Genomic DNA, 16,290 nt, shown 5'->3' with positions numbered 1-16,290 from the left:
GTGTAGAAAAGGTCGTACATCGAGCCTCCTATGTGTCTAAGTTAATACGGCTCAGTTAACATATATAGGGACGTACTTAGCGAAGTGTGTGGAGCGAACGTTCTTGATATAAATATGAATTACCAAGAAAGTCAGTGAACGGCTCACTGTAGACCTAATTGAGGACAGTGCCACGTTAAAGTAATCCGTAGTGCACTTGAGAGCTCGACTCACGGCTAAGTGCATTAGAACAGGCCTGAACTAGTATCATGAATACGAGAATGCTAATACATTAGTGGCCTAACCACTGTCGTTTCTAGGGAAACTAGTGAAATTTCTGGGCCTATAATAGCTGCCTACAAGAAGAATAGATAAATGAGAAGGGATTAATGTCGGGCTTCTGGGACAGTACCGACATTGTGTTGGAATGCTCGTGCTAATGAGTATATCCAATCATATATTTAAACCGTGGTGTGTAATAAACTAACGCATTCACTTGAGATAATTTCCCCTCATTTACATGTCTACGAGAACGCCGGAGTGAACGCCGACGTCCAGCTGAATGCCAGAATTTTGCCTGTATATTAGAGAGAACCAGACGCCTAGCTGTCTTCGCCTGGTGTAGCAGAGAACGTCGAGAACGTCATACCAGATCAAGCCGTCATGTTCGTGATTTGCCGGGAGGTCACCAAAGGTCTTCACATCGCCGATGACGTGATGCAAGCAGCTTAAGCCCATGGTGTGCCCTCCTGTAAAGCTGTGAACGTGGTATCCAGAAGGCTGAGTACATTTCCAAGTATTTATATCTTTGAAGGTCGTGTCCCATTGTAAATATGTAGATTTTTCACTTAGATGTAACGTAGACTGCAAGCACGCCATTTCAGAGGGATAATAATTATAATTTCATTTTTATTTGAGTCTTTTATAGAATACTTTCATCATGGTTTTGGGACGACCATATTTTACTTCCATCCTTGTATAAGGGTTCGATAATGCATGACGTAATTATAAGGACCTTGGCTTGATTAAGTGTGAAGCGCTGTCAAGTAGAGAAGGCTTAAATATTCTGTAAAAATGACTCCAGTTATCGTCTTTCCATAGCATATACGAGTCATCAAGATTTTTCAGTAATTCATTTTTTTTGGTGCGCTTCACCTGGTAGAGATCCCTCCTAATTAGTAACTAAGGCACCTGGAACAAGGCATCGAGACAGTGGGTATATTACATCGTTAATTAATTAGTTCGCGAATGCTCAAGTTAATTTGGACCCGTGTAGCAGGAGTTCATCAATAAATAGCACGGCATTCGAGGTATCGAGAGGAGAAACGAAACGAGTGAGTAGGCCATAGCCGTGATATATACTGTGAGATAAAAATGTGAAGTTCCCTTGGAACTCTTTAGTAATGTACACGAAGTGGATCTCGTGTTGTGAATATGTTAATTACGGCCGGACATAGCCGATATTGAATGTGAGGCCATTGTGGCTCGAGAAAAAGAAAGCAATGTCGTTTACCGCGAAGTCATTGTATGAAGGCGGCCCAGTGGCCGCCCTTTAGAAATGGGTCTTGGAAGACCATCAGCTGAATAGATTTACGAGCCTGGCTGTAGGGACGAAGAAAAGTGTTTTCTACACTGAAAGTAAACAGATACAAGTAGCTATTTCGTGCCTCTCGGTGCAACGATTACGTGCATCGATTTAAGTATTATCAACGTCGCGGTGATTGCAGATGAGCATTAAATGAAGGACCCCTCCAATTTATTTCTTTAATTATTCACAGCGTGTAGGGAATTCCAGGTCAGATATACCCTGTCTCAGAAGGTCCTGAGTTCATTGCAGGAGACAGTAAAGCTTACTGTCACAAGCGGCAGGTGACTAAGGCCACCTGTGACTCATTGTGTGTATGTGAAATGTATTTGCTCTTGCCCCTTTTCTTGCAGGAAGTGTTATAATGCTATGTTTATAATGTTTTGGTACTGAAGTCGCTAAGTGCTTGTCCTTAGGTAGCAACGTTGTGTGAATACTGTCGTGTCATGTGTATTGATAAAAATCCTAATGAAATGAGCGTGTTTATTATATTGCCTATTCGGCAATGATTAACATAGGGAAGTGTTGTAACACGACTTTCAAAGGCTTGGGATTGTACACACAAGCAACCATGGTACATTTCAGTTCATATGTGTTCGTAGGCCTATATCACAACCTGATATAGTTTGAATATATTAATTCTCGACAAACAAACAGAATTACAGCTGGGTATGCCTATGTTGAATAGATTTGTGTGTAAAGTGATTAGTGTAAGTGTAAAATGAAATAATTAGAGAGAAAACGCCTCTCTAAGTCTGAGATAGTGTAATAGTTCGAGAGGGAACGCCTCTTAAGCTGAATAAATGAACGTATGATGAAGTGTAGAAAAGGGACTACCGAACATTTCAACGTCAAGATCACCCAAATTACTGTATGTAAGGTGTTTGTATGGCATACCCATGTAAATAATGTGTTTCACTAGTATAAGTAAAAATTTGTTATACAAGATATTGTCTCTCTTCTCATTAGTAATGAAATGGTATTCCTCTCATAATTAACTTTTCCCCCTACTATAGAGACTATTACTAAAGAACTTACCGCCCCATCGGACAGTCCACAGACCCGAAAATGCGATACCGACTCGACTAGCGAATTATTCTAGTAGGGGAGGGTGAAGCTTCGACAACCGAGCTGAGTTCGAGGCTCACCGATGGTGCTCCATTCTAACGTCATATTTATGAACAGTGGTAACTTGTTCATGTAATGATGCCTTGGAAAGGTACAGTATAGCTGTATGTATGTTGGGTATTCAGCCCGAAGGCTGGTTGGATCCTCAACAGGTTCACCATTAGCTGCCATAGATGGCGTAGGTGTCACTGAAGAGGCGTACTAGGGAAATGAGAAGTGAGGTAGTTTCCCATTGCTTTCCTCACTGAGCCAGAAGTTGCTATTGCACTTCAGTCTGCCAAGCCCACTGAAATGCCTGCACCAACCGACCCTATGAGCGACATTTTCACACCAGATTCATGATTAAGTATTTATTTATTTTCCACCTAGTCGATACAATGATTGCTTAAGGCCATTTTTAATGGTCAAAAGTGGTACATGTTTCGTATATTATCAACATCTTCAGCCACATAACACTGTTTTGATGAAAAATATATAAATTGACAAAGTAATGCTTTACAGGATACGGACCATGAAGCTGATTTTATGTAATTTTCACACCATTCATAGCAGGGACTGGCTGCATAACGAATGGCATTACTAGCGTCACTCATACCTCAGCCACTTTCATATTGTCAAAGACAAGGATAAGACTGAGACAGGTCAATGAAAGTAACAATTTTATTCTAGCCCATACCAGAAGACATAGTAGTATAGCTAGTATTATAAATTTTATTTGTTGTAAGGCTGAGAGAGGAAATTGTAGGAAAGGATGATTTTGACATTCTGACCTTATCACCTTTTTCTTTTTGTACACTGGGTAGGTATTAATGTCCTCACACGAGAAAGTTATGGTCTGTTATTTTCACTGTGATGGGACATTCGATTAATTTTACTGAATCGATTCATTTGATTCCGTTCACGTTACTGAATCGATACAGTGATCCGATTCACGGCACATTAGAGTCACCGCTCCTACTGCATCTGTGTAGTATGTAGTGGTAAGACAGCAGCAACAGCATTCAGTGCTCACTGCTGCCATCTGGTCTTCATACTATGAACTCCTTTCTTAGAAAAAAATACTAGTCACTCTAATACATCGAAGGTTTCCGGCGACCCAAGATGGGAAAAGTCTGGGATTAGGAAGGTAGCAGCCATGGCTTTAATTAAGGTACAGTCCCAGCATTTCCTGGGGTGAAAATGGGGAAAATATGGAAAACCATTTTAACGGCTTCCGACGGTGGGATTCGTACCCACCAACCCCCGAATGCAAGCGCATGGCTACGCGATACTAACCGCACGTCCAACTCGCTCAGTCATTTTTGAAAATATGTATTTTTCTATCAGCAGAGTTCCTTTAATTTATATACAGTACACTACACTGAATTTCATGCTTACTAAAATAAAACAAAAGCACTGCAGTATTGACTTATGTTTTATTTTGCATAATGTACTATACAGTACGCACCCTTTACTGCTTAGTGAAAAAATCAGTCACAAAAATGTTTTAATTTTCAACTTTTGTACGTGCTCATTCTGATTCAATTTACCTATGTAGGGGAGGATGGGGGAATACTGCCACCTGTGGCGGCATTACCCCGTTAGCTCATGGTTATCTTTGGATTGAAATTCTACCAAACCAACAAATCAAACACAGAAGTTTGTTATAAAATATTTTATATTGATCATACTTTCATACAATGTAACCGTAATTTGACCATTGCTAATTTAAACTACCCTTACCTCAGATTATTTGATGTCAAAATAAGATGATAAAGGATGATTTTAGACTTTTAATCTCCAAGTAGAAACAAGTTTGCTTACAGGAAACTGACATATCTTGCAGTGTTTCGGTAATCATCCACTAGAGACCACTCTTAGCGCACATGTTCGATGTGCAGTTTTCCAAATTTAACTGGTGACGGTATTGCCCATGGTGGCGGAATTCCCCCACCTTCCCCTAATCCAAATACAGTTTCAATCATTTCTGGTTGGTTACACGCAAATGCATGATATTCCAACTCATTAATACACCACACAGCTTTTTGATGAGTAGGTGGCTCCTTGGGGATGGAAACCGTTTCTTCTTCTTCTTCACCTTTTTTTTGTTAACAATCCATCAATTATTCCAGGAATATCATTGTAGACTTCCAATACATTATCGAAATCACTAAACAATTCACTGCGAAGGACTTTGGGGAGATATCTCAATTCCTCAACACATTTCAAAACAGGTTTCTTTAGACACCTCCATCCAAGCACCATGGATCCAGCAAACTGCGTTGAGGACCGTCACACTCCATATAAATTGATTGCATTGTTACACTTATCAAATTACAGGTAGACTCCCTGTCTTTAATATTGTTTGTAAATGCTCTTGGACTGGCGGCATTTCCAACGACAATGTTAAAATTTCTTCCACTAAACCATTACAAAACAGCAAAACAAAATAGTTTTGAACCTGTCCAAACCATCATTTAATCACTGTCCAATGTCCAAAGTTGAGGGGTGTCCAATGTACAGAGAATGTTTAACATATAAATGTACAGGGAATTAAATGGTGTATTCAATGTATGTCCAATCAAAAGGGGTGTCCAAAGTAAGGGGTTTCACTGCATCATTAAATTTATGCTAGCATTGACCACAATTAGGTGAAGAAATTGATTTGATTGGAAAGCTGAAGGGATTATGAACACACATTTCCTGCAATTGTACAAAAAATTATACAACAGCTTGCCTCGAAAGTATTTGAGGATCTGTAACTCTCATAAATATAATTCTTAACTAAACATAGTTACACTCCCTACTTCTATCCTGATGTTGAATTTTCTGAATTTTTCTCAAGCACTGTTAGAAAATCGTATTTTCACAAAATTGCAAAGTAGATCAGAGTTTCTCAACTTTTTTAAGATTGTGGGATCCATAAAATTGAAGAGCTCAGAAAATATATAAATACTTATTTTAAAATCTCACCAGGTTAATGCAATCCTTGAGCTTAAATGGCATTCAGTATACATGCAAACAGTCCTGCAGATATGAATCATTTAATCGCAATCATGCTTTGTTCTTGGAGTATTTCATAAATGAGAAAGATTTCCCACACAAGTACGTTGTCCCGCACATAACCGAACATTTGAGGGAAACATTCCACAGTATTTACGTTGTTTTGGTATATTCTTCTTCTTCGAAAGGCTATGAATTTCTCCTTTTTGAAGATCTATCTATTTGAATTTCTCAAGAGTAGCCATACTATAGGGTAAGTAGACGTGCTTTACTCTGGCGCGCGCAGTGTTTTTCCTTTGGATAAGGCCACATTCGGAAAACAAGCTCATGTTCACCCACAGTAAAAGCACTGCATGCTGTAGTAAAGCATACCTGTTTTCCCCGTATTTTTATGAATAGATGGTAAGCAAGATTAGACTATTACCAGCATAACTTTGAAGTTGCTAATAATTGTGATTATTATCTCTGGAGAGTCCAGCAAGGCAGTGCACTACCCCCATTATTGTTTATCACCATCACTACCAGCCATATTCAATTGTTTTTGCAATATGGCCTCTTTAAGTCTGAAGCAAGTTAGGTTTCCATGAGGTGTCTCCATCTGGGATGGCCTTAAGCAGTGTTCTGCCAACTGACCCCAGTAATCTTCCAGATGTCTTTATCCCATCTATCCAGTGGTCTTCCATTTGGTCTCAGATGATCTTTCGGACTCCACTCAAGCACAAGTTTTGTCCACCTACCATCAGTTCTCCGAGCAACATGGCCTGCCCACTGCCATTTTAGTGTAGCCACCGTTTCTAAAATGTCGCTGACCTTTCTGACTGACATGATGTAATCTGCTCTCTTCCTGTCTTTCTTCATGAAGCCTAGCATAAACCATTCCATAGCTCTTTGGGCTGTTCTGAGTTTTTGCTTAACAAACTCGCTCAATGTCCAGGTTTCACAACCGTAAGTCAGTACAGGGAGACCACTCTGGTCAAAGACTATCTTCTTTAAGTGGGTTGGCATGTTGGATTTGACGATTGAAGAATTTCTTCCGTAGGCTTGCCATCCTAGTTTGATATGTCGGAAGATTTCCGGTCTTAAATCCCCTTTCATGTTTACAAGCTGGCCAAGATAGACATACTCGCTGACCTGTTCTAGTGTGAAGTTTTTCACATGTAGCTTTTCTGCTGGGGCCCATTTGTTGAGCATCACTTTGGTTTTAGAAAGGTTCTTGGATAGGCTCACTTTTTGACAGGCTGAGACAAGATCTTGTGTTAGAGTTTGTAGTGTCGTTGGCAATCATGGATGACATAATGAAGAACATCAAGAAAACCTCTAGTGAATTAAATGCAATGGCTTTCGCTGGAGAAACTTAGTAACAAGTACAGTTGAGACTCAATGAATGCAAGGTTAAGTTCCAAGAGTTCAATCTCAAGATAAGTGAACACAAAACAGTAGTGATGGCAATAAACAGAGAAGGACAACCAGCGAACATCATGCTAGGAAACCATCCACTAGAAAGTGTGGAAAGCTTTACATACCTCGGCAGTGTAATATCTCAAGATACACTAACCACAAAAGAGGTGGCAAATGGAATGCAGAAGAGCTCTCACTTTTACTAAGCAAGTACAAACACTCTTCTGGGATCCCACAGTACCAACAAAATCAAAGCTGGTGATGTTCAATCAGTACTTCATACCAAACTTAACCTATGGTATTGAAACCTGCACTCTCACTAAGAAGACTCATCAAGGTTGCAGGCATCTGAGATGAAGATCCTTAGGGCCACAATTCAAGAAACAAAACTGGACAAGTTAAGGATTGATGTGGTTAGGACGGAAGCTGGGATTGTTACATCATTGTTAGATCGGGTCAGCATGTCCAGATTGAGGTGATTGGGCATGTAATGAGGATGGAGCCAACAAGGACAGAATATGTTAACTTGGAGAGACAAGTGACAGAAAAACGGATGGTAGGAATACCAAGAATCCACTGGATGAACATCGTAAAGATGGACATTGCAGATCGGGGAAGAACACTTGAAGACGTCATTAACAACAGAACATATCTCAATAAGACACGATGAAAAAGGCTCGCCAACAATACCTGGGAAACTGGAACTGTAAAATGATGATGATTATGATGATGATCTCTGGAGTAAATAAATAAATAAATAAATAAATGTTATTATCTTGCATTATTATAATTGCAAATATGTGGGTATTGTAATGAGTAATTGATGGAAAGTAACACTATTATCCCACTTCATACAAACAAGTTTAGAAGAATAAGGACGTTAAGTGCATTCTTGCTGATGAGCACATTTTCTTTATTCACATGACGAGAGCACAAATGTTTTGAAGAATACCCAGTTGAGAACACTTTAATCAGATAGTTTGAGAAATGAACCAAAAGCATTAAACTCAGCTCCTGCTCTTATAATCTTTATTCTTTTTAGTAACCAGTGCAGAGAAGGCGAGTAGTGTTAAATTCAAAACATTAATGAGTACTGTATATTTTCATGAAGCACTGTTCTTCTCCTGAATTATTTATTATTATTATTATTTACTCAAGAATGGGCACCTGAACTGAGGCCTTTAATGGTGCAATACAAAGTATTGGCAGAGTTTACAAAACATTCACAAGACCTTATTTCCAAGTACAGTACAGCCTGAGAGAAGAGGAAACCTGTACAAATATAAAAGACCACTGTACATCGCTTGGTACGTTAATTTACTGCTCATTTTCTTCTATCCATTGATTATTTATTATTTGTTTAAATTTTGAAATTGTGGCTGCCTGTTGTATATGTTTAGAGATAGCATTATACACCTTCACAGAGTAGTGCCATAAGGAGTTACAACCATACTTACTAGTTTTTACAAATTCTGTATGGACTCTCTGCTCCTCGGGTGTTATCTGAGTGCATGTCAGAATTTATGATACAGATAGTGTTTGTATGAATCAAATCGTGCTTAATTCTATATACCATCATAGCTGAGCTATCATGTAACATATGGAATGGTAGAAATCTGCATTTCTTATACAAACAATCTGTAGGCATTAAAGGCAGTAAATTATAAAGTATTTGTAGTGCCCTTTTTTGTAAAATGACAACTTTCTCAACGAGTTCCTTATCACAACATCCCGAAACACAAATCATGTAAATCAGGTGACTTTCAATGAGAGCATGATAAAGATATTAAAAACTTATGGTTGAATTTGTATCTTAGTCTGAAGCGCACTGATTGCTGGAGTTTTTTTTTTTTTCCAGATGGTTTTAACTTGCTCATTCCAGTCAAGCATTTCACCTATTTTTAAACCAAGAAATTTAGTAAATTGTACTCTTGGTACAGGATGATAAAAAAAATGTTACTGTAAGATCAAGATGGATAGCACATGAGGGCTTGTGAAAAATTATGTAGTTTACCTTGCTAAGACTGATGGTTAGTCTACAGTTTACAAGCCAAGTTTGTAATAAGTTAATGGCATAATGCATTTTTACTTCACGTTCTTCAACAGAAGTGTCAACACAAAAAATACTTCTATTATCTGCAAAATGAGAAACTTGTCCTTGTAGTTTTAGGGAGCCTATTTTGTTCGCAAATATTAGAAATAAAATGTGAACCCTAAGGAACACAAATGGATATAGGGAGAGAGAAATGTTTTGCAGTTTTATATGAAACTAACTGTGATCAATCACTGAATTAATCCATCAACCAGTTCATCACTACACCTCTTACTCCTGCTTCTTCCAATTTTCTGATCATGATCTTGCGATCAACTTGTCAAAAGCTTTTCTTAAGTCTGTAAATAACCCTGACGCTAATTTTCATTAATCAAGAGCTTCTTAGCATTTTCTGCAGTTGTGGTGTCCACTCTTTGAATCCAAATCCCCCCCTGCATTTTTTTCTGAAAACTCCCATCCTCTGCCAGGAAATGTCATTGGTTATGTGATCAAGGAGAGAGACTCCAAAGGACCAGCATGACATGCACATCTCCATTGTGTGAAGAGGACACAAACTTTTAATGACTGGCCAAATCTCAGCCCCATACAATACCACCAGATCATCATCATAATCATCATCATCATCATAGGTTGTTCTGCCATCTGGCAGGTCCAGTCATGGCTGTGACCTCCATATCTCTCAATCTTGTGCCCTTTCTTCACTTCTGCATAATCTTCCTTTCTTTTTCTAATGCTGTCTAATAACGGGTATCATCTCCTTCCCCTTCCTAGTTTTCCAGATCAAACACAGTACAATATACTTTCGATTTAAATTCGACCAGCATATGCTTATCGCACCATACTCCTGCAACTTCCTTTCATCGAAGCCATGCTGTACTCACTCTTGCACACACTTCCTAATCAATATCACTGTCTCTCTGCAGGTGAGATCCTAAATACTGGAAGCACAGTTAACTACCACTATAATCTAGAGATGGATATGAAAGGAATACCAGGAAGGGTAATAAAAGAGTGGTAATTTTTTTTTTAAATTGATATTCAGTAGGTATTTTCAAAATAGGTTTCATTTTAATTTGTTTCATGCTGCCCTTTACATACACTGAGTAGTTCATTTCATTCCAATAATATTGAATGCTAGTGTTCAGCTATATAATGGTATAAATTTCCTTCATCTTTTTTTATTTGTTTTCCTGATGTGGATATTTTTAAAAACTAAATTATTTTTCTACTTTTTTGTTTTTACATAAATACTCATGTTGCAAATTGTGAGCACATTCTTCATATTTATATCAAACAGTAAAACAAGTTGACATACAGTCATCGTTCACACGTATGGAGAGAAACAAACATGGCGACTACATTTTGGTTCCTGAGATTTTGTAGACCATTTAACATCAGCTGTGTGTGACAAGTAACAAAATGTAAAAAAATAACAAAGAAAGAAGTTTTTATATAGAATTTCTCTTGCTATGGATTTGTTAGCAATATTTAATTTTTTCCTCATTGTTTTATATTTAAACCTATCAAGACTTATTTGTTTCCTCTAACATTTGTGCAATTTGGTTTCTCAATGTGCAATATTTTTCTTTCTTTTTTTAAAGTTATCTTTTAGTAGTTTGTTTTAAAAAACCTTTTTCATTGCCATATTTTGAACAGCTGATTTCAATATTAGGGCAATAGAATCTTCCTTCACGTAACAAATTAAATATCCACACAGAGTCAACAAAATGTCACAGCAGACCATCAGTGTCAAAAACAAATCAAACACAAACATAAAGTAATAACTGGCTATTCACAAGACATCTGGTTACAAATTACAAATCAAACATATTTGGCAAATCATTTACTGGCCTCATCCCAAGCAAATATTAATTTTCTTAAGCTCCTGATTTTCTTGCTTGATCAGTAGTACTAATTATTTCACACTTGTCTTTATTTCAACTGCTATACTTAAAAAACAATATTTAGCTATTGATATGTACTAAGAATTTGTTTAGCTAAAATATTTAAAAACCATGTGTTTTTATCAAATCAAACTGCCTTAGAAATCAAAAGGCACGAACAGCTTCAAAATTTTACTTGTATTGAGTAGTGACATGCTAATTGTTGCTACTGAGAAAGAGAAATGTTTGATGTTAGACAAGTGCATAAAATTTCTTAAGGAGATCCAGTTCAAACTTTTCAATTATATTAATTAATCAAATATTCAATATTTGAACACCCTAAACAAGAAACAATTTCAGAAACATATTAAGGAACATATCATACGAGGTCCACCTCAATGGCTTTTGTATTTATACACAATTTCATGGACATTACTTTTAATAACAGTCATGTGTGTAGAAACGTGAAACAAAATTATTGTCATTCACGACACAAACAAACATTGACTTTTCCAAATATTTTCTCGATCACCAAGATTACTTTCACAAATAACATTTAACATTATGAAACAAAATACAACAAAGTAACCAATGGGGATGGCACCTCTCAACAGTTTCTTTGCACCTTTTGTGTATATAACCACAGAAAGTTCAAAAACAGTTAACACAAAACAGAGAAGTATTAACACACACTACAAAACTTCTACATCAACAAATCCACCTACACTTACTTAAACATTGCAAACAAATAGAACTAAACATGTGTTCAACACCCCACAAAAATAATTTTTTTAAAATTGAAAATAAAGGTGTTTACCCTGCTTAACACCAATACAAGGCAAACCTATTATTTTTAGTTTTACTTCAACCTAATGTGATTTCATATATTAAAAATATATTTTATATATATATAATATTGGTTCATCCACTAAACAATAGAAAATAAAAATATAATAACCAACTATGCTATCACATCTACATACTAACTACATACTTAAAAATGTGTTACCCTTGATTAGTTTTGCATGGCTTTGGATTGAATGAGCGTTTATTAGACAAACACAAAAAGCAAATCAATGTTTTCCCATTCTTTATCCCTGCCCCCACAAAACTAACAGTTTAGCCACCATCTCTGATAGGTTAAGTACATAACATTCTTTCACACAGAAAAGAATTCTGTTGAACTGTTAGACAGATATATAATACAGTAGTATGAAACTGAAACATTTAAGACACATCTTTGGTTATTATAATAATAAGAAGAATGAACCATATTTCTTTTCGGTAACTAGATATCTGACTGTAATTAAAGTATATATGGCTAAGTCAACACTGTCTTTCGCTTTTATTTTTATTGTTTTAAATAGTCTATCTCACTGTCATCAAAGTTTGCAATGCAGACAAGAACGGTGAACATTCAAATAATATTAAAAAAATCCTTCTTTGCCTATCACTGCTCCTTTGAATCTCTTTTAACAAAAACACTGGCTCAGTGCATTCACATGGGACTAGGAAAAGTAGTGTTCTCTGTACAAAGAAATGGTAACACACATGGCATTTAAAACCAACATACTGCTGAGCAGAACAAAAAACAAATGAAGGGTTAGCCTTCAGCTTCAAGAGAATTGAGGTTGTGAGGCAGAACGAAAATAGAAAAAGCAAGGAATGATATACCGTAAATAAAACTAACATTATTTCTAAAAACTGGTTTTGTTTGATAATAATCAAAGAAAAACAAGTAACTGAGCTGACAAGTGTGTCACTTAAATAAACTGAAAACTGGATAAAATAGCTAATATTTCAGGATAAAGGTTAATTATAAATGCCACCAAAATTCTAGAAATATTTCCAATGCTTGTTATACAGTGGGTGTTTTAGCAGCAGATAATGAAGATCATTCAGTTCCCAACTATTAAGAAGTTTTAAGCAATGCTCCACCAAACTTATTACTTTGAGGAATTACTTGGAAGAAGTCAACACAATTTCATATTGCATGCAAATATTTCAAAGTGGGACATTAAATGCATCATAGTCAGAAATTAATAACTTATCTGAGTTTGTAAAGTTAAAGACTCGAAACACTTGCAAGGAATACACAGAAAATGTTCCAGGTAAGTTAAAGGTAAAGCAGCAAAGAGAAATATGAAAGTAACCACAAAATGAAAGAGATTGTGTGCATTAATGTGTACAGTATAAACATAAATGAATTAGTTATAATAAATTGTAAAACCAGGAGATATCTTTAAATGTGTCATCAAAATAAGTATTGGGAGGAATTTAAAAAAACCTTGTAGGCTTGTATTAAAATGATGACTATGCTTTGGATTAACATAAAGAGTAATATAACAGCTTCACAAATGTTTGGATTGTAAGGTAGATTAATGAAAGTGAAAAGAAAATACCATACATATACATCTACAAAAGGATGTTAAAGAGAAGAATACAGATAATACAAAAGCACAGAATGAAAAATACGCAGTATAAAGAAACTTTGGTTGACTAATCACAATGCAGGAGCAACAGGTTTGGGAGGCATTCAAAAGAATATTAAAAACAACATATAACTAAGGAAGAGTTATTCAATTCTCCTGAAGCCTGATAGTTCCCCTTTTATAACAACAAAAAGTTGGAAACCACATTGAGATACATAACGAGAGAGACATATAGACACAATCACAAAAATATCTTTCCCCAAATGTATCGCAGCAAGTGGCAGTAGTTCATTTAAGCCACTTTATTTTTTTTTTATAATAAAAGTGTCACCCTGTATAATAAACATACAAATTTGAAGACAGTCAATTGAACTATAAACACATAAAGAGACATTTGCTAAATCAAAACTGCTCATAGCAAATCAAAACCATTATTACAATAACATCACCTTTGGCAATCAAGTTGTAAAGATAGATAAATAATCTTCCATAACAGCTGTCTTAGTTTTCATTCATATATATATATCTTGAAGTACAAAGTTCAGCAAAACTTTGTAAACATTTTATAGCAAATATATTATAACTTTTATCATCATTAGAAATGACTAACATTCCTAATATTTACACAATAGTCCTCATTCTTATACTCATAGTCAGTTTTTTAAAGTTCCAAACATCATATCACTTCATTATCCTAAGAAAAATTGTCAGAATATTTTAATGTTCTTTTTTTGTTTTTGATCATTTCACCATAGAGTTCCACAAGCCTCCATTCAAACACAGAGGAACCCCCTGAACAAGCAACACAGCAAACAGCTCGGAACAGACTACAAGTAATCATATAAATAGCTCTATAGAAAGCCAGTTCATACAGAAGGGAGGAATTTAAAAATAGAAAAAGAAAAGAAATGCATGGTAAATTTAATTTGCTCTCTTCAGGACTATGATTTAGTAGTATACAGAATTCTACTACTTGCTTATAAAATTAATCTCTTATATTAATCCCTTGTAAAACAGACAATTATTTTTGTTCATTCTGTCACCACAGACACAAAACACACAGCATTCTTAGAGACATTTTAGGAATAGCCGACTCAGAAAACAACACTCAATTCCTGCTGGCTGTACATCAGTTTCACAAAGGAATCAAGATATCACCTCCACTTGTGCTGATATGGTATTACTATTCATATCAAACAGCTGCTGTGTAAAGACTTCTAGGTTTGTTTTTTAAAAAAATGAACAAGACAATTCCACAAATGCCCGGGCGGAGCGTTTCGGTCGATCCTCAGACGCACACAACACAACTATTTGGTTACGGACGGTCCAGGGCAAATCACAGAGTGAGCGTTCGCCTTCCCTGACACCCAACAGAGAAAGAAAGAAAATATAACAGCAAGTGTTATGACACAAAACACATACACACAAACTACATCAGTTTAACAAATGGGGAAACATGTAGATGTTATAGGAAAGGATCAGGCAAAGGAAGAGATGCTTGGGTAACATTGTGAACAACAAAATTTGGTACGCAGTTTCAAAAGCTTATTCAAATGGTTGAAAATATTTGACCAGTACCAATGAAGTTACCAAAACTAACCACAAATGAATTTCTGGCAATGTCTTTACAGTGCTGAATCACTTGGAATTTACCTTCATCTATAAAAATGATGGTTATTTAGATAATTTCCTTTTTAATTGCTTTTAAAAATTTAATTCATCGTAACTAGTCATATGTTTAACACTCTCAGGACCAAGCCCATATTTTGTACTTGTTCCCAGAACCTACACAATTTTTGTGCTTTTCAAAAAAGTGGCTTCCCTGTATCTACTCAATTAATTTTAACTTATGATACACCATCCTGAAAGCTGGAGTCTTCTACATTTATATCCCACTTACTAAATTAAAATATTCTGAATAGTCCCCAAGTATTGCTGTATTCCTCGTCTCTACATAGACTGAAAAAATAAAAAGTAATTTCAACCTTTCAACTTCCTGGAGTAAGTATGACAGTGGGAGAGTTGTGAATTTGTGGGTATCAGCAGCAATCGACAACTGCCTAAGTATCACTGTTCACTTCGTTGACCAGGACTACAAGTGTCAGCATATTGCATTAAAGTGATACCATTTGAAGACGTGACACATAAACAGGCAAAAATATTGCAAATTTCTTGAAGAAGACTTTAGAAACTCGCGGTTTAATGGATAAAATAGTGGCTGTGATTTATGACAATAGCCGTAACATTATAAGTGCCATGACTTAGGAAAATTTTTCCCCATATGCCATGTGTATCCCATACACTAAAACTTGTTCAGTTCAGAGAATATTGAGAATCTCACTGCATTATGTAGAAAATAAATACTGGTAGAGGGTTTCAAACTTTCCTTATATTCAAAATCCACAAGGTTTCTTAAAGCTGCATAGAAATGTCTTTCTCTACCACACCACCACTTGATTCAAGATGAACCTGCATGGTGGAATTCAACACTTCATATACCAAAAAGACTTCAAGAACAGAAGAGAGTCATTGTGTTTGTATCTGCTGACCTCAACCTTCCAGTAAATCTTACAGTATCACAATTAGAACATACTAATTTATTGATCAATAAATTAAACACATTTGATCAAACAATACTTGCCGTAACTTCTTCTACAGTGACAGTGTCCAAGTCAATCCCCAGTGTCAACAGAGTCATATCTAATCTTCAGAAGCAATCACACAATGGATCAGAAACTGTGCTGGTTGTAGGAAATAGATTAATTAAAATTTAAGACACTGAGCCTCCGTGGCTCAGGTGGCAGCGTGTCGGCCTCTCACTGCTGGATTCCGTGGTTCAAATCCCAGTCA

General features: G+C 36.2%; 1 protein-coding gene across 1 annotated transcript in view; it reads right to left on the bottom strand.

Annotated features, from left to right (window-relative positions):
- Nucleotides 1-10,171: 10,171 nt before the first annotated feature.
- The window catches only part of LOC137502155 (CUGBP Elav-like family member 1), an 85,022-nt gene continuing 78,903 nt past the window's right edge, over nt 10,172-16,290 (bottom strand). Inside the window, exon 9 of the mRNA XM_068229145.1 lies at nt 10,172-14,800. The gene's annotated coding sequence lies outside the window, so the exon portion shown is untranslated. The remainder of the gene's footprint in view (nt 14,801-16,290) is intronic.

The sequence above is a fragment of the Anabrus simplex genome, chromosome 9 (genome assembly GCF_040414725.1).
Source record: "Anabrus simplex isolate iqAnaSimp1 chromosome 9, ASM4041472v1, whole genome shotgun sequence".
Lineage (NCBI taxonomy): Eukaryota > Metazoa > Arthropoda > Insecta > Orthoptera > Tettigoniidae > Anabrus > Anabrus simplex.
The sequence above is the reverse complement of the archived record's forward strand: the minus strand, read 5'-3'. Positions and strand labels throughout refer to the sequence as shown.